This window comes from Heterocephalus glaber, unplaced genomic scaffold (assembly GCF_053883595.1).
Source record: "Heterocephalus glaber isolate CG9 unplaced genomic scaffold, H.glaber_assembly_v1.0 deba00001442, whole genome shotgun sequence".
Lineage (NCBI taxonomy): Eukaryota > Metazoa > Chordata > Mammalia > Rodentia > Bathyergidae > Heterocephalus > Heterocephalus glaber.
This window is the reverse complement of record NW_028258296.1, coordinates 29,741,118-29,762,001: the sequence shown is the minus strand read 5'-3', so window position 1 is coordinate 29,762,001 and position 20,884 is coordinate 29,741,118. Positions and strand designations below refer to the sequence as shown.

The 20,884-nt window shown below is 39.1% G+C and overlaps 1 long non-coding RNA gene and 3 pseudogenes across 2 annotated transcripts in view; 3 read left to right on the top strand and 1 right to left on the bottom strand.

The window, feature by feature from the left end:
- LOC110348389 (uncharacterized) overlaps window positions 1-12,940 on the top strand; it is a 115,750-nt gene extending 102,810 nt beyond the window's left edge. For both annotated transcript variants that reach the window (XR_015452002.1, XR_002393594.2), the window contains 2 exons: window positions 9,148-9,291; window positions 11,711-12,940. This is a non-coding gene — a long non-coding RNA (uncharacterized LOC110348389). The remainder of the gene's footprint in view (window positions 1-9,147; window positions 9,292-11,710) is intronic.
- Window positions 9,922-10,653, top strand: LOC101724030 (BCL2/adenovirus E1B 19 kDa protein-interacting protein 3 pseudogene; annotated as a pseudogene).
- A 2,332-nt stretch (window positions 12,941-15,272) lies between the features above and the next one.
- LOC147827675 (glycosaminoglycan xylosylkinase pseudogene) lies at window positions 15,273-16,084 on the bottom strand (annotated as a pseudogene).
- On the top strand, window positions 16,023-17,587 carry LOC147827674 (glycosaminoglycan xylosylkinase pseudogene; annotated as a pseudogene).
- The last annotated feature ends 3,297 nt before the right edge of the window (window positions 17,588-20,884 follow it).

The following is a 20,884-nucleotide window of genomic DNA, read 5'->3' as shown; positions in this document are numbered from 1 at the left end:
ATGTATATGTTTTGAGCACACATTTATAACACTTGTAAGAAAGTCAATCACTGTGAGTAATGTAGCTATTTTGACAGCATAATCATTTGGCATTCATGGTCAGGGGTGCAGCTGAGGTTTATATTGGCCTTGGGATATGATTTATTCCTTCATTTGCTTCTATTGCCCCATGCTGAGAAAATCTGACTCACAGTGATAAGTTGTAAGAGGAGGCGTTCTAAACCAGGGTCCTCAACCCCCAGACTCATCTGTGGCCTGTTGGGAACTAGGCTACACAGCAGGAGATGAGCCACGGGTAAGTTGGCAAAGCTTAATCTATATTTATACCTGCTCCCCACCACTTGCATTACTGCTGGATCTCCACCTCCTTTCAGATCAGTGGCTGCATTAGATTCTCACAGGAATATGAACCCTACTGTGAAATGCACATGCAAGGGACCTAGGTGGTATGTTCCTTGTGAGGGTCTAGTGCCTGATGATCTGAAGTGGAGCTGAGGTGGTGACACTAGCACTGGGGAGTGGCTGCAAATACAGATTAACATTGGCAGAGAAGTTTGACTGCACAGAGACCCGCTTGCAGACTCATAAATTTGTTTAAATGAGATTTTCACTTAACTCTATCAGTGAGTGGCAAGTGACAATTAAGCTGTATCTGGTGGCAGGCTTTATAGTGGCAAGTGAGTTGCTGTACTTCAGTTGTGCAGTTGGATATAGTACCACTTCTGTCCATATTTCTTTCCTGCACTACCCACTTATCTCAGTCACAATTTTGATAAGCTCACAAGCTAACCCTGATCAAAAGGAGTGAAAAACAAATGTCACTGGAAAGTTCATTTGAACAGGGGAGAGACCAGGAATAAACTGTCAACAACAACAACCTACTAACCAATGAAGCCATGAAACCTTCAAAATTGCTTCACAACATGTACACTAAGCACCCTGCATTAAAAGACAAGCCTTTGGAATTTATCAAAAGAAAAAATGTTAACACAAGGAACAGAAGCAATTATTGAGAGCCATCACTTCATCAAATATGAGAATATGATTCTTAGCGGCTAACTGCATGGCTAAAGCTAAGAAGCTGTTTACTATTGGTGAAGAGTTGATCCTGCCTGCTGCTCAGGACATTTGTCATGAACTTTTAAGAGAGGCTGCAGTTCAAAAGGCGGCATGCATTTCTCTTTTGGTTAGCACCATAACTAGACAAATTGATGAAAAAGAGGATATTTAGGCATAGATATTAGATAGGATTAATGTGTCACTGTGGCACACAATCCAGGTGGACAAGTATACTGATGTTAACAACAAGGTTACAATACTTATTGTTGTACAATATAATTTTCAGGAGGATGTGCATAAAGATAGGTTTTGTGAACTTTTGTTGCCAACCAACACCACAGTTGCAGAACTATTCAAGTCTTTGAATGGTTACATTCAGGACAATTGAATTGATCATTTTGTGTTGGTATGGGTGTGCATAGAGCAGCTTGCATGACTGGATCTTTCTACTTTCACTACTCAGATCAAGAGGTCACTTCTGCATGTGAGTCTATGCACTGAGTCAGCCATAAAGAAATGCTGACTAGCCAAAAATTCCACCTGAACTTAACAACATTTTTCAGGATGTGATTAAAATTGTGAACCACGTTAAAGTACATGTCCTTAACTCATGTCTGTTTGTGTGATATTGTGAGAGAATGGACACAGAGCACACATATCTCCTCTTATTCACAGAAATGAGATGCCTTTCTAAAAGAACAATGACCAATGAGTTTTTGAGTTACAAAAGCTTCTCCAGACATTTCTTTTAGAAAACCAGGCACCACTAGTAACACATTTCAGAATGGGTTGCAAAACTTGCTTAGTTGTGCTACATAGACTTCCTGCTCAGTGAGCTTAATCTGTCATTTCAGAGGACAGTGAAAACTGTGTTCAAGTCAGCAGATAAAGTGGATGCAGTCAAAACTAAACTAAAGCTATAAGGACAACGAGTGACTGCTGGTATTTTTGACATGCTTCAAACATTAGCAAAAATTTTGAAAGAGACTGAGCCAGGGCATTCTTTCTTCCAGCTGGTGCATTCTCTTCCATCTCAACTTTCAAAAGAGTTTGAGCATTATTTCCCAGCCATAAAAGATCCCTAAACTGAGAAGGATAGATTCAAATACATTTGTAAATAAGCCAGGTGAACGACTTCTGTCTGTGCCAGAGGAGGATAAACTGTTTTCAATTGCAAATACAGTGGCTTTAAGAGGGGGAAGGAGAAAAAAATTAAGATGTGTTATAATGGGGCCGGGATTTAGCTCAGTGGCACCATACCTGCCTTGCAAACCCAAGGTCCTGAGTTCAATCCCTGGTACCACAAAAACAAAACAAAACCAAAAATTCTGTAATGTACATGTACCAGATCACCAAGAGGAAGGTAAGCATTAAATACTGTAAACATGTACTAATTGAAAAAAAACTGAAAAAAATGAGTATGTTTGAGACAACTTCAAATCTCCATATGTTCTGGATTAAAGTCAAGGCAGAATATCCTGAGATTCCCAAAAAAGCCTGCTTTCATTTCTAACATCCTATCTCTGTGAAGCAGGGCCTTTTGCAGTGACAGCAACCAAAATGAGATTTATGGAGTAGTCTGGACATAAGCAACACAATTTGAGTGTCACTGTCTCCTATAATCTCTGTATGGGACCATCTATTTGAAGGAAAACAAGCTTAGGGCTCCCACTGATTCTGCATTATTGTGAGTTGTATAATTAATTCATTATATATTACTGTCTAATAATAGTAGAAATAAAATGCACAATAAATGTAATGCACTGAGTCATCCTGAAATCATCCCCCCAATCCCCACTATTTGTAGAAAAAACTGTCTTCCACAAAACCACTTCTGGTGACAAAAAGGTTGAGGATTGCTGTTCCATAGCACAGTAGGGTAACTGTGGTTGAAACAATTTATTGTATATTTCAAAATAGCTAGTAGAGTGGATTGAATGTTCCTAATATAAAGATATTTATGTTTCAAGTGATGTATCTGCCAATTTCCTTGGTCTGGTCATTTCATGTTGTATTCATATATTGAAATATCACAATGTATCCCATACATATATATATATAAAATTATTGTGGGTCAATTAAAATTTACAATGGCAATAGATTTGTTGTAGTTTTTATTTTTAAAATAAAAGCCAAAACTTCAGGATCCATTAAATTAAACAGATCTAAGACTTTGAATGTGGAGTAGGAGGAAGTTTTGATTCTTCTACTGACTCATTGACAACATCTAAGTGCTTTATATTAAATATAAACGTTAAATCAAAAGTAGCCCAACCTTAGGATGGGTACTTACAAAGTACTATGCAGTGAGAGGAATAGTAACATACAAATTGATTGAGATCACCTCTACAGAGCTACTATCTTTTAAATTAGTGTCACCTTTATTAAATACTCAAAGTTATGAACAAAATAGTTGAAAAGATTTATTCTGATGACATCAAAGAGCATGTGTCTGGCAAAACATTAAAATTTTGTACAAATTATATGCAGCTGTACAATTATTGTTGATTTATCCAGTGCCTTTGCATATGCATGTGCGTCTTAGTTTGAGTTACTCCAGAAACATATTTAGAAAGAACTTCATCTGAGAGGTGTCCTAGGAAACACCTGTGGATGAGAACAAATGACTGGGAAGGGATGACAGCCAAGGAAGGAAAGATGATCAAGTAAATGACCACCGTGGGCAACCAGAGCTAATCCTGCTGGGCAACTTTAGGAGCCAGCAGAGGAACTGTGGCTCGGTTATTTCTCCCAAGGGGAAATGAAACTGGAGTTTTATAACCAGCTCTATTGTTTAAGAGCTGTGGGGTGTGGGCAACCAGCCAAGTGGCCAGGCCCAGTAGACTTTGGAGGTTAGTGAAATCTCCCACTAAAGAAGTACAAGGACTGGCATGCATTTCAATGTTAATAAGCAGGCAGTGTGAGGAGGGCACTAGCAACATATTCTGCAATATTTTTCTAAAAACATTTTGAATAAAAATTGAATCAGATATTTGTAGTGACAGTAACCCAGCCTGCATGCCAGGATTCCATAGAGCCCAGTGTGAAGGCCATTGTCATATATTAGCATGGCAAATGAAGCCTTCTAGCATCTGACTTCTGTAAATGATCTTTAGCATATTTCCTACCTTAATTTTGGTTAAGTTTCCAGTCCAGTAATGCAAATAAGCCATGCCTGTGGGCTCTAAGGCCTCCTAGGTGTGCATGCTTCACCATGCACTGCTTCTGGTCATGATGTTCTCTTGCCCTGGGGGAACTTTTCTCTCCCTCTTACCTCCCTCATCCTTCCAGATTCAGGAAAGAATAAAATCTACCTTAGAGCTTGTGGAAGACTTAGTGAGATGATGTATTGCTCAGTGGTAGTCATCTTCATGTTACCCGTCTGCCTGTCTATCTTGCCACCTGTCTAATGACCTGGAAGGCCTGCCCCAATATCTCTGGCCTGGGTTCACTTACTGGAATGATCTTCTGTCCTGTACGCATGCCCTCTGATGATGTTAGCAGCTTCTTTTAGGGGTAGAAACAGCTTCTTTTAGGGGTCTAACACCCCTTGCTGGCACAGTGCTAGGGCACAGTTAAGTGCTTCTGAGTAGAACTGAACTAAGTGCACTGTGGGAGGTCAGATGGGAAGAATGAGGGGTAATTGGACTCCTCGATGAGTACTGAGGAAAAAGAGGGCATGCAATCATGCTAACATGCTGCAGGGAGAAGTAAAAACACCTAAGGTTAAGGTGTTTACCCAGAGAAGTACAATGGAGAGTGGGAGACAGATGAGTCCTGTGTGACTCTAATTGCTTATGCCCGTGTCTGGCAAATAAAGCCCAAGTGTGCCAGTCATTTGGGGCTCTATGTCGAAGGGAGACAGGAGCTCTCTAGTCCCCCAGATTCTAACCTGTTTCTGTGTCTCTTTATTTTTCATCCTCATCACCCCTTGGTCAGATTTGAGCTGGCAGGCTGGTTCCTATGTCTTCAATGTTTGGAGGAATTCTGACGAAGGAGAAATTATTTCAATCAGGGCATCCCAACAAGGCTTTTTTAGGTGGACCTTGTATAATACATGCACATATAATGATTGCTTTTTCCTTCTTCCTGGGGTGACTGTGACTTAGTTTTTGTGCAAGACTGTTTTGCTCCTCTCTCTCATAGTAAGTCAGTTCACTGTTATCTTCACAGTCTCTCCCAGGTGTTGGGCACTATTCTCGGGGGTAGGATGCAGTGAAACACACGACAAGAGACCCATCTCAGAGCTTATGCTATATTGGAAGGTATAAAATATACCATTATTCCCCTGGGCCAGCCTCTGTTGCCTGCAGGATCTGAAAGATCTGGAAAACATGTGGTTTATCAGGGCCTGGCTGATGGAAATGTCAGGCAGTTTAGATAAAGACACCAGGGCAAAGATTCCAGCCAAAGGAGATCAAAGACAGCTATAATTTAAAAAGCTTCTGCACAGCAAAAGAAACAATCAACCGAATGAAGAGACTATCCTCAAAATGGGAAAAAATTGCCAGCTACTCTTCAGACAGAGGACTAATATCTAGAATATATATATATATAAAGAACCCAAAAAATTAGACCCCAAAGGACACAATCAAAAAATGGGCAACTGAAATGAATAGACACTTCTCAGAAGTACAAATGGCCAATAAGTACATGAAAAACTGTTCAGCATCTTTGGCAACTACAGAAATGTAAGTCAAAACAATACTGAGAATCTATCTTACTCCAGTAAGAATGGCAATCATCAAGGATTCAAGAAGAAATGATGACAACCCTGTGGGGAAAGAGAACAATTCTACACTGTTGATGGGAATGTAAACCAGTACAATCATTGTATAAATTGGTATGGAGGTCCCTCAAAAAAAACTAAAATTAAAAATTCCACTTGACCCAACTATACCTCTCTTAGGTATCTTCCCAAAATATTCAAGTCATCTTATTACAGTGATACATGCATACTCATGTTTATAGCAGCACAATTCACAAAGGCTCAGTTATGAAAGTGTATGCCTATCAACAGATGAATGGAAAAAAGAAAATGTTTTATATATATAAATTTCTCAACCATAAAGAGAATAAATTCGAATCATTTGTAGGAAAATGGATGGCTCTTGAGTTCGTAATGCTAAGTGAAATAAATCAGACACAGAAGATTAATAAGTATCACATGATTTCTCTTACATGAAAAAGCCCAAATATAAATCACTTAAAGAGCAAATAAAGGAGAGTTGGTAAGAAATAGAGAAGTAGAGTTTTAGGAGATGGAAAAAGGATCAGGGGAAGGAGGAAAACGCAAAATATGATCAAGATGTGATATGTGTATGTACCAAATATTCAGTATAAGTGTAATCAGTATGTATTGCAAACATACTAATAAAAATAAACTTAAAAAAGAAAACATATTAAGCACTTTACTGTGGTCTGAATATGGAGGTCGCAAAGAAATATAAGCCCTTTCCTACTTGTAAAGATTTGCTGTGTAGAAAGGGAAAATAAAGTTAAGTCTCAGGTATCATGGGGGGATTTTCAGCTCTGATGACCATTCAGGTAATAATTTTAAAAATCTTTTGTATTTTGTAATAATTATGAATTCAAAGGGAATTGCAAAAAATATTATAATGAGGTCCTGGGTACTCTTCATCAAATTTTCTCCGATGCTAACATTTGCATAATTATAGAAAAATATGACCACCAGGAAGTTGATGTTAGTATAATACACAGCCCTTATTCAGGTTTCACTAGTTTTTCATAAGATTCTTTGCAGTCTTGTCACATGTAAATTTATATAACAATCACCACAATCAAGACATAGAACTGTTCCATCACTTCAAAAATATCCCTGGTGGTATAGCTTTGTAGTCCACACAAACCACCTTACCCTCAATCCCTGACCCGAGTATTGTTGAATATGAGAGATTGTTATATATTCTGGATACAAGTCCTTTGTCATATGTGATTTGCAAGTATTTTCTACTAGTCTATAGCATGTTTTCTCATCTTTTACAGGGTATTTCACAGAGAAAAATATTTTAATTTTGATGCAGTACAACTTGCCATTTTTTATGGATTATGCTTTTAATGTCATGTTTAAGAACTTTTCGCCTTGCCCTAGGTCCTAAAGATTTTCTTCTAAAACTTTTATAGTTTTACATGTTATATTTAAATCTATGATCTATTTTGGGTTCATTTTGTATAAGATGTGAGTTATACATCAAAATGATTTTGTTCTAGACAATTCTCCCTCCACTGATTTCCTTTTTTCAAAATCAGCCTACTGTATATGTGTGGTTTTATTGCTGGTTTCTACTCTTCTGTACCATTAATCTACCCATCCACTATATACATTGTCTTGATTACTGTAGCTATATAACAAATCTTAATTGGACGGAGTGATTGCTACCACCCTTATTTTCTAAAATTGTTTTAACTACTCTAACTAATAAATTTAATATTAATCTTTTCTAAGTATATAAAAATATCTTGCTGGGGTTCTGATAGGAATTGTGTTAAACTAATAGAACAATTTCAGGAGAATTGACATCATCACTATGTTGAATGTTTTAATCCATGAACAAAATATACTTTTCTGTTTGTTTACAACTTCTTTAATTTCTCTCATCATCACATTTTAATGGGGTTCAGCCGTCCTGTATACATTTTGTTAGAATTATACCTACAAATTTTATTAAGGAGGTGCTGTAAATGATAGTGTGCTTTTGGTTTTGATGTCCATCTGGTCTTTGACAGCATACAGAAATACAATTGGGTTTTGTATGCTGATTTTTTATTCAGCAAACTTATTAAATAAACTATTAGTTTTGAAAGAGTTTTGTTTGTATGTTTTTCTTCTTTCAGGTTCCTTGGGATGTTCTCCGTATGGCATTATGTCACTGACAAATAAGGAAATTTTATTTCTTCTTTTTTAATTGTATGCCATCATGATAGCACTATTAACTGTGAGGCTCATCCAGGTCCCTCCAAAAATAAATCCCAAATCACTGTTTTTATGTTCGTTTCTAGACTATTTCCCGCTTCTTCACTGTGAGCACAGGGAACACAGAGTTATTCTTACAGTAGATCAAGCAACTATTATTAGGGAAAACATCTGGAAAGAATAAGACACATTTCACAGCCAAAAAGGAAGGACTAGGGAAAATTTCTCATCATGTCTTCTCCATGAACAAGGGTCACTGAAGGGTGACTCTGTGGACTGTGTGTTCCCTTAGGTGAGGGCCACCCCAGGCTTAGGGGTGGCCTTCTCAAATGCACCCAGGGAAATGAGTAACTTTTCCCACCATCACCAGGAAGCCAGGAACTGGCACAATAAAGAACCAGCCCCTCACTCCTTTGTCTTTGGTTCTTTCTGCTGTTGATGAAAGATTTCAGTCAAGACACATAGGCGCATGCAGAAATACAGGTAGAGTTTATAGTACAGCAGAGGTAGAGAGGCATATGCCTTATGCCTTCATGTGAGGTGGGCAGTGCCATGAAGGCATCCGTACCAAGTGCAAGTTTGGATATCTTCTTATGTACATAAGAGTTACTCCTGGCTTCAGGAAACTATGCTGATTATCATTATTTCATTTTCATAATGTATGCCTTTATTAATATTTTTCTTAGCAGTTACTTTGGAATGTTGATATCTCAAAAATGTCTTCCTTGTTCTTTTCAGATGGTCAATGTTCCCTGAAGGGGCCTTAGTCATAGAAAACTTACGAAAGAAATTTATGAAAGTTGAGTTCTAATCTGAATCAGGTTTCAGCCCAAGGCAAGAAGGTCTTTAAAGAATGTTCCTCTTCCTGGTATCATTGGGCCAGGAACCAGGAAAGCTGTGACAATCAGGAAAGCTGGTTTCCTTTTCACAAAGCTGGTTTCCTTTTCCTTTCGTTTCGGAAATGGATGGCCAGGTAGTCAGGTATGGGAATGAATGCGTACCACGTGTAACCTTAAAATGTCCTGCTCTGTGGGATTGCCTTGGGTCTGAGATGTAAAAAATGATTATAAATGTATTATACATTGAGGCTTTTGTTTCTTCAATTAACTGTAATTGCCATCGCATGCTATTTTGGACTCCTCTTTGTTTCTTAGGCCTGCTATGATCTACCTCCCTAACAACTCCACTGGCCAAGGTTGGACCCTCGTTTCTCAGGCTGGGACAGAGACCGAGTCTGAGGAAAGGATGGAGTGAGGCTTGAAAGCTGGAGACAGTCTCCCCTCATCCTGCATCCAAAGGTGCGTTTTCAGTGGATACGTGTGGGTTATCACTGCTTCCTTTACATATGAGCTGAGAAAACAGCTCCTATGGTGTCCTGTAGGCCAAGTATTTAGGTGTAGTTGCAGAAAAGGAAAATAAAAAAATGGTGCTTGCCTTCTTCTCCAGTGTTAACAAATCTGTGTGAAAAGGAAAATTATAACAAAAGCAATACAGAAAGAATATCTCAAAATCAAGTCAGTAGGATATTGCAGAAGCAGGACTTCATTCCAGCTGCTACCTGGAATGTGAACTTTGGTTTTCTCCAACCTTTGGCAAAAGGCATCTGGGACCACCTAAACAACTGAACTGTTATACTGTGCCCAGAGACTCAAGGTACATATCAAGAGGTCATGGGACACTTGTCTTATGAACATTTCCATTCTGTTCATACATTCTTTATCTTGTATCAGTCTCTTAGCCCCGTTTCCTTTTCAACATCTAGTAGCCCATATAAGCCTCCACTTTTCCTTCCTTTTTCAGAACATTGATTCAAACTTATCTGACACTGGAACTGCACGGCCTAGGCACACTTGCAGTTGTGTAACTGTCCACGAGGCACAGTCGCAGTTGGGAATGGACCCCCCCACTGCTGAGCAGCTCCTATTGCCATGTCACAAGGCAAGGTCTCCAAGCTGCAGGAGGAGGACCTGCAGGGCTACTGGCAGTTCAGCAATACAGTAACAAGAATAGGAGCAGTGTTCCAGCCTTAGTTTCCATTTATAAAGGTGACATGAAAAAAACACCACTAGGTTCTCAGCACAAATCTGGACGAAGTAGCTCCAAGAATTCTCACTGTGACAGCCCACCTCACTCACAGATACTAATAGAGCATCTGAAACAGATGTATAAAGCATGGGAGAAAAAAACAGCTTAGTCTGAGGAAGACCATATTGAAAGAAGAAAAGATGTTTAAAGCATCATGAAGAAAAACAGATTGGATATGGGATTGGTTAAGTGGCCAGAAAATATATCCCCTACGGAGTTCCTCTTTAAATCCCCCAAGTACATGGCTACTCAGGATGACAAACATGAGTATTAGAAAGAAAAGGGACATTTTTCTCAGCATAATTTCTAAAGGATTTTCTTCTGCCTCTGCTGCTGTCTCATCTACCAGCCATTAGATTGAGGATCTACATTGGAAGATGTCTGACAATCCCCACTAGCACTCTTTTTTTTTTTTTTTTTTTTTTTGGTACCGGGGATTGAACTCAGGACCTTGTGCTTTCAAGGCAGGTGCCGGAACAACTGAGCTAAATCCCCGGCATCCCACTAGCACTCTTTGATGAAGAATTGGACCCAAATTTGCTCACATGGTGGGAATTTATGTCTGAGCTTGTGACAGCTAACTTGATCTATCATGATCCTTGGCTGACTGCACCACTTATTTGTTCTGTAAATACTGTGTTCCTGATTAGTAAAATGAAAGAATAGACACTAAGATCTGTAATTTTACATATGGGATCAATTAATAAGCATGACAGACTAATATCTACTGTAAAAATTTGGCAGTAAATTTTCTTTGGCTACTAGGTATAAATAGATAAATAATTTTAATATACTAGTCATGATGTTTGTAGCATTTAAAAATGTGTAACCTTGGGATGGGGATTTAGCTCAGTGGTGCCACTGCCTGCCTCACAAGCACAAGGTCTCGAGTTCAATCCCTGGTGCCAAAAAAAAAATTTGTAACCTTAATTCAGTTAAAACATTTTATATTTCTTTCTCCTTTTTTTGGTACCTTGCGCTTGCAAAGCAGGCCGCAGAACCACTGAGCTAAATCCCCAGCCCAAAACATTTTATATTTCAAAGAATGAATAACATTGATATTAAAATCACTACATTAAGGGGTTTGTCCAAAAGAAATATTCTGGCTTTATAATCACACTATTGTAGAAAGTACATTTAATTTAGATGGATGCAGATTATCTGTAAAGACCAATTATACAAATTATTCTTTTTTTCTTTTTTCTGGTACCAGGGATAGAACTCAGAACTTTGTCCTTGCAAGGCAGGTACAGTGACAAATTGTTCTTAAGTAATAATTACAAACAGAAGTACAATTAGAAATGGCAGTGTAAGTTGGTACACTAAGCAGTTCTTGCTTTTGGAGGGTGAAGACTCCAGTTAATTATCTTGGGTGGTCAGATTTCTATCCAAGGCACCTATTCTGTAATTTTTACCCTTCATCACTCTGATTTCTGGATTTAATCTTATTGTTTGTGCTCAACTTTTGTGTGCTTTTTAAAAACATTAGCTTTATTGTGAGCAAATCTATGTCTACTTTAGAAGACTAGAAATAGAAAAATTATTCTTGCCAAATCAAAAAAGTTATTTGAAACCATGTCTCCAAAATTGCAATTTCTAAGACCCCAAATAATATGTTTTACTTTTATACAGTGTCTGAATTTGGATCAATGGACATCTTGGAAATGCAAGGAGAACTGCATCTTTGATGCCAACAGGGACTTGGCTGGGAGTAATGAGGGAAAAATTGCCTTCAATGTTCTTAAATGCCCTTTAGATGGTAAGACATATAGAACTGAAGAAAAGGTAATGTACCATCTGCTCCCCAGATAATATCAAAGGAAGGGCTGGCTCTGTAGATCTCAAGGGTTGTCTGTGGATATAAGCATATGCTGTGGGAGTAGAGGGATTTGATATAGTTAAATCTCTTGTTACTCAAACTACTTGGAATTTTTGTGTTTTTTTTAAAAGTCACAGTTCTACTTTCCTGATAAAGTACTAGACAGTTCATGTTTGGAAAATACAAAGATGTTTTACTGTATGCAATGCTGAATTGACATAGTTATTAAAGGTGAATATGTTTAAAGAAGTGAATGATGAAAGTGTCATTCTCCCTGATATATGCTTGGCTGTGGAGACCTTTATTTAATTTAGAATAGCTAGTATCTTCATTTGTTTCTGTAAAGCAAGGATACAATTACATTTTTAAAAATTGAAACTGTCTTGAAAATGGTAAATTAGACGGAAAATTTAAGGCAAAATCTAGTTAATTGGCTATTGAATTATGGTCTATGATCATCCCATGCCATATGCACCTTAATAGCTGTTATAACAGTGAAATAATGACACTGTTTTAATAGCTTCAGAAGTAGCTCCACTGATGCTAGTAGCCAAGAGAATTTTTAACTGAAATACAGATGCTGACAATATGAGTCTTTTCAATCCAAAGGAAGCAAGCATTTCAGTTCCTTTAGGTACAAAACTAATCGCATTACATTTTACCTGGAGTCCAACCCAATTTAGTTTTCCATTCACTGGTCTCTGTAGCACACTGACTTACTCTCATGCACACCCCAGTCCTGGTTCTTGGATGTTGAGATTCCCCAGTGTCCCAGAAAACCAGTGTCACCAGACATAGGGACCCAAGATGCCTTCTACCTCAGTACTCCTCGATCCTTCTATGCATGCTGTAGAAGTCCTTTTCCCTGACTCACTTTGTGTCTTCTATTATCTCTTCTCTTGGTTTCTCATGTTCCCTGGGTGTCTCCGGAACAGCAGGAAATGCTCCATTTATTATGCTTCTTGTGATGCCATTCGTGGTGCTTCTGAAGCGAGGAGCAGCTGCAGCTCTCCTCTGAACTTCAGATCCCCTGGTCACACACAACCTCAATATAACAGCATCAATCTTTGGATTTTTGTTTGTTTGTTTGTTTTTTTGGTACCAAGGATTGAACTCAGGACCTTGCGCTTGCGAGGCAGGCGTTGGAACCTCTGAGCTAAATCCCCGGCCCATCCTTTGGATTTTGTAACACTGACCAGTGGGAGGTTTGATTATCTCATATCCTTTGCATCACTTTACCTAGTCTTGACTTTAGTCCACCATAGCTACAGGTGCTTCTATGATAGGATGCGAATTTCATCTTAAATTGTAATCTTGTCTTCTGAAAGAGACAACCCTGTTCCCTACTTCTACTCCAAACTCTGTACCACTTTTCTTGAAGCCCTCATTCAATAGGGCTTTGAAGCCATTGGCTGATAACCTCATGAATTCACTCCTTTGGCTCAGTAATCTTAGAATGAATTTTCTCTTAACCTCTGTGCCTTACATTTTATTTGAAGAAAGCTCAATCATTTATTTTTTCATTCATCTGCTCAATCATTTATTTTTTTATTCATCCAGCAAAGCATTAACTGACCCCCTGCTATATAACAGATATTATGCTAAATTTGGTGAACAACACTCTGCCATTGAGGGCCTCACATTCTACTATTAGAACCAACTAAAGACACAGTCAGGATATGTGACAGGCTACAAGTGTTGGAATGAAGTACACATTGGGTGACATAGGAGAAGGTGCCAATTCAATTTTGAATTGAGTTAGACCAAAATTGATTTGATGGGTCAGCAGGAGTTGGCCCTGGAGATTAGAGTAGAAGAGATCTTTTGTAGGAGAGGCTAAGTGTATGCAAAGGTAGAAGGTCATATGAGAGTATGGCAGACCATGGGGCCTCACATGTTCAGTCCAACTGGGGTGAAGGAAAAATTGAAGTTGGAAATACATTAGGGAACTCCGGTAAAACAGATCGAATCTGTTCATGGGGTCATGGAGGAGGTCAAGTTTCAAAGTCTGTAGGGTAAATCAACAAGATGGAGACCTCGGAGAGCCTGTGGTTTTGTTCCAGTCTAAATCTGAAAGCTGGAGAACCAGGGGAGCCGATGCTATAGCTCACATCTGAAGATTATGAAGCTTACAACACAGAAAGAACTGATGTTTTGGTTTTAGACTGAAAGCAAGAAAAAACTATCAGCCCAGATCAAAGGCAGTCAGGTGAGGTTAACTCTCTCTTACTCTGAGGGACAGACTTTTTATATTCTATTTAGGTCTTCAACTGACTGGATGAGGCCTACACACATCAAGGAGGGTAATCTGCTTCACTTAGTCTACCAATTTAAATATTAACATCATCCAAAATCATCTTCATAGAAATACTTAGAGTAATGTTTAACCCATAACCCATTCAAGTTGACACGTAAAATTAACAGAAACGTAAGAATGGAGAGATCATTTTAAGAGTGTAAAGTTCTGAGGCTGCCTTCTGATTACTTTCTCAAAAAGGATGAGATTTTTTTACCTGCCAGGTCAAGGGATGATAGGTTGAGAAAGTGTTCTCTACTTCTGTTTAAAATCTTAATATTTTAATAAAATTCCAATAATGGCTATTATTTACTTATTTATTATTATTTATTTACTATTTATTATTTACTTTATTTATTTATTACATGGTAGCTGTGCAGCAAAGAACTCACTTAATTTTTTCACTAATCCTATCTCTTACTGAGTTTACTTTCAGGGGAAGGATATTAGTGCCATTTATATATGAGGAAACTAAGGCTCAAAGAGCTGTGTGCTCATCAGTGATACAGTACCTGCAACACAGTAGGTATTCTGTAAATATTTGTTGGATAATATCATGCCTCTTGTTAAAAGACACTAAACTAATAAGTGGTAAAGTTAGATCTCAAAAGCAGATCTTTTTTTTTTAATCCCTCAATAGAATGCAAGGTTTTATTTGCTGCCACTCTGTAGGTAGCAGTAAGCTTTCCAGTTTGAGTACTCCTGGTTAAAAAAAAGACAAGAAATTGTAAAGTGTTTCCACGAAATCCACAAGTGTGGAGAAAAGACTGTAAGGTTCACCTCAAAACACACTCTGGAAGCAATTGCAGCATTCACTTATCCCAATGTCACACTTCCGTTTGTTTCTTGGCATGGGAATTAAAACTGACCAACAGTGATACCCATTGCTAAAATGGGCCACTACTGAGGAAGTCAGAAGATGGTTCTGCAAGGACATCTAGCACTCTGAAATATGTCTCTGCCTTAGTTTCTACTACAGAAAACACCAAAGACGCCCAAGGCCACCCTGTCTTCTACTACCAAAATTTGCTGCCTGAAACTTCCAAAGCCATCAGTTCCACTTGGAATTGATTGTGCTGTTTCTCTATCTTTGTAAAAATGAGTTTCACTTATTTTGTGTTGAGAATCACAAGTGGGAGAGAGGCACCCTGTCTTCCATGAGCACAGTGTCCATCCCAAACTGGTCAGTTCACTGCTTCACGGTGGCCAGGACACTCAGCAGCTGCTGGTCCACAGCGTCTAGGTGAGGATGGGACAGCACAGGGGAGATGGGGTCATGGCCGTGGCAAATTTTAAGGCAGACTTTAGCACTCCATTCTTTAGGTAGTTCAGTCTGTTCTAAGTGGAAACCCGTGCAACACTGATAGAGAGAGAGAGGGGCAAGAATGTTTCTCTCATCCAGTGAGGGGTTCCCAAAGCTTTTGGCATTATGGAGAAGGATGACCATACTAGCGCCTTCATCATCTTGAAAGCTCTCATAGTGATGGCGGTTGGCATTGCCAATTAGGTAAAGTCAGAGGTGTCAATGATGTCTGAGAGGTGCAGGCCTGAGTCATGTGGGGACGTTTTTCTCACAGCATGGCAGTAGCTCTCATCATACTCCCACCTGGCCAATTTGCCTTCCGGTAAGTCCTGCCCCGGGGTGCCGGTGTTTCTGCAGAGGCCATACGTCTGGAAGGCAAAGTGTGACAGATCCCTCCACCGTGTCTCTGTCGGCACAAGGTGGGGCTGGGGCGGCCGGCTCAGCTGGGGAGAGGCAGCCACAGAATGGCCTGCCTCCGTGGGCCGCAGTGGAGCGGCTGGAGGCCCTGTGAGCCGTGTGGGGCTGCCCCTCCCCCCCCGGGGGGGGTGCTGCACTGCACCGCGCAGCACTGCTTGGGCGGGCAGCCATAGAGCTAACCTAGGGCTGAAAAGGAGTTGTGCAGGACGCTTTAGTGAAGAAATGGAACAACGTGTGTAATGATAGAATCTCTTTGCTGTCACCACCTGCTCTTCTTAAGTGAGCAGGAGACTGGGGGAGAAGGAAAAGAAGGTCAACATGAAGCTAAAGCAGCGAGTTGTGCTGTTAGCAAAACTCCTGGTCATCGTTGTCTTCTCCAAAGTTTTCCTAATTGACAACTTAGATATATCAGCTGCTGACTGGGAGGACCAGAGGGCTTTTCACCGAATGACAAGGAGAGCTGGCACCCAAGCTGTACCACACCTTGCAGTCTGCTTGGGAGATCGCAGCCCAGTGAGGGGTGCCCCAGGAAGTGTACCCTGAAGAGACCCCAGAGCTGGGGCCAATCGTGCATGCCGTAGCTACCAAGAAAATCATTAAAGCTGATGTGGGTTATAAAGGGATGCAGCTGAAAGCCTTACTGATACTTGAAGAGGACAGAAAGTTGTCTTCAAACCTAAGTGGTACAGCTGAGACTATGTAGTGGAAGAGGAGCCATATACTGGTTATGATAGACACAATGCAGAGGGGGCAGCCTTTCATTTGAACAGGATTCTGGGTTTCTGCCAAGCTCCTTTGGTGGTTGGCAGATTTGTGAATCTGCAGACAGAAATCAAGCTTGTTTCCACGGAGCAGCTGTTGAGCACCTTCCTAACAGTAGGAAACAATTCTTGTTTCTGTGGGAAGTGCTATTACTGCCAGATTATTTTATTTTAAAACCAACAGACTTTAGGAGAAACTAATGAGTACAAGCAAGGAGGAAAAAACATAGTTTGAGTTTGGGCAGTCAGACATTGTGCCCGACTCCTCCATGGGGTAGGCCACCATGACCTGACCTGAAAAGTTCTGGTAATTCCAACAAAGTTTGTCAATATCTAGTTCATCTTCTTGAAAATTATCCTGAGCAATTAAACCACACACATTGTTAGATATTAGTTTTGGTTCTGGTTGACTCAAAAATTCAACAGTCCCATCCTTGTCATGCTTTGGGTATAATTTTCTCCCTGTTATTAATTCATGCTTCTTCCCAACTTTCCTTCCAAAGGCAGCTTTACCCCCTAAGTGCTGACTTAAGCCTTCCTCAGTCTTTCTTCTTTCTTCTTTGCCCTGCTCCCTCCAGAGTCTGTGGGGAAATTGTTTTTCATCTTCAAAGAAAATGTGTGAGCTAATTTTAAAGGGAGATTTTGCTACTTCGTCTGAAATTGCTGAAGACTTGATAAGGATATCTAAAAAGGACAATGGTGGCTTCTTAAATTATTTTAGACAATTGGTGTTGAATAGTTAGAAAGAAGAAAAGTGGGAGTGACCAGCTTAAGAAAGAAGATACTCCAGGCAGGGGTCTTTGAAAATGCTCTATTGTCTAAAACCAACATGAATCATTGTTATGGCTTGGGTCTAGACGTCCCCCTAAAAAGCCTCATGCAGTCATAGGTGGCTGAGTATGTGATGCTGTGATTAAGGGCCTGTGATTACTAAACCAGTACACTGACTGGGCAGTGTCCTAATCCTGGTAGTCTGGAAAAGATAAAAGGGGAAGAATGATGCTGTTAAGGCCCCTTGTTGCTTTTGCCACCGTGTGGGCACCATGAACTGTTTATCCTTCAGTGTTGCCACGCTTTCCTTCAAACACTCAAGCTCCCTTTGCCTAAGGGCATGTGTGTTTCTTGTTAACTGCCTGGAATGCTCTTCCCGTAGAGTTCCACTCAAATGTTTCTTTCATAAGAAGGCTGCTCAGACTGCTCTTTACAATTGCAACTTCTGTTTACCTTCCTTCATCCTTTGTATTCCCTTTCTTGCTATACTATACTTGACCTAACATATATATTTAATCTATTTTATTTTACTGTGCTTCCTTGGCCCATGAACTCAGGGATTTCTTGATCTGTTTTGCTTGCTGTTGTGTCCTCAGTGCTTGGAAGTGTATTTGACACATTCTAATCACACATTCAGTAGTTGCTGAATGAAGAAAGGAATGAATGAAAAATGAATTACAGTAAAAATATGCCCAGCCTTTATCTACGTGTGCTTGATGTAGAAGGTATGCTGCCTGCCCTACACAAATTTGCAATAACTTTGGAAAGATAGTGCTAAGAGAACTGGTGGTTCCGTTGTTTCATTGTGAGACAGAGACTCATTCAAAAATACCCTCAGAAAAGTTGACTTTTAAGGATACCTGTAGACTAACATTGTCCAGGAACCAGCAAGCCTTCTGGAGGCAAAAGTGACATTGGGAGCTTCCTTATTTCTTTTCCTTTCCTTCCACAGCATCTCTGGTCCTTCTCAGAAACTAGTTTGTTCTTTTCACTCACTAGGCTGCCTGCTCCATTCCTCTCCCCTTGTCTAGATCCCAAAGGGAGCTTCTCAGCCTGACGTTTACCACCCGCCATGTTGGATGTTCACCACACCCACACATGTGTGAGCAGCTCTTGGCCAGATAGTGACTCTCCAAATAGCCTTGCTCTAGTTCCTGAACCATGGATCCAGGTTTGAGTCAGTCAAGTCTAGGACATAAATGATACAAGAGAGTTAAACTCCGAATTTTTGCATATGTTATTTATAATTATAGACAATTATAAAACTGTCTTATAATTAAAAGTACAGAAAAGAAATATATTCCGAAATTTTAACCATTATTAAGATTATAAAATGTATCCTTTCCCTTGTAAACATATTTTTTCTTTTTAGAAATACTGTATGTTAGCCTGTTTGTGTTTCTATATCAGAATACCAATGACTGAGTAATTTATAAAGAACAGAAATTCATTTCTTTCAGTTCTGTGAAGTGTATGATCTGACACTGCAGGTTTGGATGTCTGGTGAGGGAGTTCTCCATTTCCAAGATGGCATTTAAAAGGAATGCTATGTCCTCATATGGCAGGAGGTGGCAGGGGAAGTGTACCTGACACTGCATAAAGTCTCTTTTAAAGAGACCTTAATCTCATTCACATGGTAGGAGCCTTCCTGACCTAATTACCTCTTAAGGTCCTACTTCTTCTTCTTTTTTTTTTGGCACTATGTAGAAAGTGGTTTTATTATAGGGATGGCAGTGTTGGTTCAGCATTGGAAGATCCACCCCCAGAAGTCATCATTTTAACAGAGGAAAGGAAAAAGCCATATGATCTTGTCACTAGTTGGAGAAAAAGTATTGGACTAAATTCCACAGCTGTTCATGGTAAAAGCTATCAGGAGACTAGAAGTAGAACAGAACCTTCTCAACAGATTAAAGACATGTACTCCATACTTTCAGCGAGAATGCCTTATATGAATGGAGAAGATACAATGCTTTCTCCTTAAGGTGGGGAACAAGGGCAGACATGCATACTCTTCATCTGTCCATTAAACTTTGAAACCTAGGCCCAACCAAAATAGTCTGGTAATAAAATGACACAATTAGGATAGGATTGGCAAGATAGAAGCAAAATCTTTATATGTAGATGAAATGATCATCTACAGAGAAAATACTAAGAAATCTCTAGGAGCCCCTAGAACTTGTATTTGAATTTAGCAGGATTAGAAAACACAAGATTTATATAAAAATTCAGGTCTATGTATATTTGCTATAAATGAAGAATTGGATATTGAAATTTAAAAGTTATATAGGAGTACAAAGGATCTAGAAAAGTAAAAAGAAAAAAAAACAGTGTTGGAAGACATTTAGTACCTAATTTTAAGACTTCTAAAGCTACAGTAATCAAGGCAGTGTTGGTGTAAGGAAAGACATATAGATCATTGGAATAAAACAGAGAATCTAGAAAAAGAACCACACATATATGGTCCACTGAGTTTTGAAAGATTATTTAACATTAACATTTTATAGAATATAAACTCAATTCAAGAGCTGAGGAAAAGTTAGTATTTTCAGCAAATGGCAGTAGAACACCTGGTATCTGTATGTAAAAAATTAACCTCAACCCTTCATTTCCATACATAAAAATAACTTGAAGGGATTTATGAACCTAAATATGAAAGCCTAAAAGTATAAAACTTTAAGAAGAAATTATAAGGGAAAATGTTTATGAATTTAGGGTAGGCAAGAACTACCTAGTATAAAAAGACATGATGTATAAAAGAAAAAATTGATAAATGAGATTCCACCAAAATTTAGAACTTTAAATGACATCATTAAAATGAAAAGTAGTCCTTAAACAGACTGTATTTACATTGCATATAACCTATGACCAGAATATATAAAGAATTCTTAAAGCTCATTAATAGACAACCCAATTAAAAAGTAGACATAAGAAGATGATAAATAGCCAGTACAGCACAAGGAATGGTGTGAAACTCTAGAACCAGAAAAATACTAATCAGTACAATAACAAGACTGAATTACACACTCATTAGGGAGATCAAGTTAAAAGTTTTAAAAGCCTTGTCATGACTTTTTCTTTTTGTTGGATTCTTCCCCTTTGCATTTAATTTGTCACACCCAATGGATTCATTCTGCTGGGCTTCCTGGGGTTGTGATCCTCATTGTCTTTTCCTAGGGTATTGTCTAAAACTTTTTGGAGTGCCGATTTGGTATTCATGAAGTTCCTGAGGTGCTCTTTGTCATGAAAGTATCTTATTTCTCCATCAATTTTGAAAGATAGTTTTGCAGGGTACATCAACCTGGGTTGAGGGCTGTTTTCCTTTAGGGCTTGAAATACATCACTCCAAGCTCTTCTTGACTTGAGGGTTTGCATTGAGAAGTCTGCTGTGATTCTGATGGACTTTCCTTTGTATGTGAATTGTTTCTTTTCTCTCACTGCT